The following is a 1,511-nucleotide window of genomic DNA, read 5'->3' as shown; positions in this document are numbered from 1 at the left end:
TAGAGATGAGGTCTCGCCAAGTTGCCCAGACTGCTCTCGAACCCATGGGCTCAGGCAATCCTCTCACCTCCGCCTCCCAAAGTGCTGGGATGACAGGTATGAGCCATCGTGACGGCTTGAGAGAAGCTCTTTTTTTTTTTTGAGTTGGAGTCTCACTCTGTCACTCAGACGGGAGTGCAGTGACCACTCCCGGCCACTGTAGCCTCAGCCTGCTGGGCTCCGGCGATCCTTCCACCTCAGCCTTCCAAGTAGCTGAAACTACAGCCGCGCGCTACCACGCCCGGCTAATTTTTGATGTATTGTAGAGATTTGGTCTCGCCAAGTTGCCCATGTGGGTCTCAAACCTGTAGGCTCAGGCAATCCACTCACCTTGGCCTCCCAAAGTGCTGGGATTACAGGCTGAGCCAGCAAGCCCTTAGGACACGAAAGGTGACTCCAATGGCTTTGAGTCACTCACTAACGAAGTGTCTTTTTCTCAAACTCTCCGAGCTCCTCTCTCTCAATCTCAAAATGAGTCCAAGCCTTGAAAATAACAGAGGCAGCAGAATACAGTATTCAACAGAGAAACTGAAGGGCAATAAAAAGCTGATTTTATGAACTCGTTTCCCCTGTCCAATAGAGACATCTATCTTCCAATCACCCTGCATTTATCCTTAAAATTAAAACATATTTGTTGTGATCTGGCAAGACTGAGGGGAAAAAAATTCCTGCCAAGGATGCACAGGGAATCAGATGCTGATGGTCAACACCCAAGGACTCTATTTACAGCCTCCAAGCCATCCCCTGGCCTCTTCCCGGTTCAGCAACTGCATTCAAACCATTTAACCCCTACCTGCCTCCCCAAAGTTTTCAACTTCTGAAAAGTTTTTAACAGCGAGGTCCAAACTCTACTAAGCAGGGTGAGTTTAAATGGCAAGAAGATTCTCACAATTCAGCAAGGAGACGAAAAAGCCAAAACAGAGCACAACCCATCTAGCGAACCTCATTCATTCCATTTACCAAGACTGAGTAACAGGCAAACAGACGTAAGTAAAAATTTAAGTGATCTGGACGCATTAAAGGCTTTGGAATGAGGTAGCTTCAGTTCTCCTGGGAGGTATTTCCTAAGAAAGTATGCATCATGCCATCAGAGTCTGATGCCAGCAAACACTCAGTACTTTTAACTCTCTCTCTGTTGATTTCAGTTCTACGCCCATCGAGTATCTTCACCTTCTGAAGTGGCTTTTCTTTTAGCTTACTTTAAAAAGGTCAAACAAAAAATTCTAAAACTCTTGCTGGGCTTCTTACTGTTAGAAATAAATAAATAACACTACAGATTTACTTGAGGCAAAAGGCCAAGGAACAAACTTTCTTCATAAGTCTATCAAGCCAAAGACGTAAATGTCAAGCGCAATTCTTCTGGCCCGCTCCTTCCAACGCCGAGGTGTGTTTCAACCACATCAGGGACTTATCTAGGTCAAGCACTCCTCAACGGCAGCAAGCAGAGCCACGGCATCTGGTCGACCGTGCGG

General features: G+C 46.3%; 1 protein-coding gene across 4 annotated transcripts in view; it reads right to left on the bottom strand.

Moving 5' to 3' along the window:
* CLK4 (CDC like kinase 4) overlaps positions 1-1,463 on the bottom strand; it is a 20,882-nt gene extending 19,419 nt beyond the window's left edge. For 3 of the 4 annotated variants that reach the window (XM_008051237.1, XM_021709202.1, XM_008051239.1), the window contains exons 1-2: positions 1,322-1,463; positions 370-522 (exon numbers count right to left, since the gene is read on the bottom strand). The gene's annotated coding sequence lies outside the window, so the exon portion shown is untranslated. The remainder of the gene's footprint in view (positions 1-369; positions 523-1,321) is intronic. The other variant, XM_008051238.1, reaches the window with a different exon arrangement.
* Between the last annotated feature and the right edge of the window lie 48 nt (positions 1,464-1,511).

This window comes from Carlito syrichta, unplaced genomic scaffold (genome assembly GCF_000164805.1).
Source record: "Carlito syrichta isolate Samal-C Ts95f unplaced genomic scaffold, Tarsius_syrichta-2.0.1 Scaffold169154, whole genome shotgun sequence".
Lineage (NCBI taxonomy): Eukaryota > Metazoa > Chordata > Mammalia > Primates > Tarsiidae > Carlito > Carlito syrichta.
The sequence above is the reverse complement of the archived record's forward strand: the minus strand, read 5'-3'. Positions and strand labels throughout refer to the sequence as shown.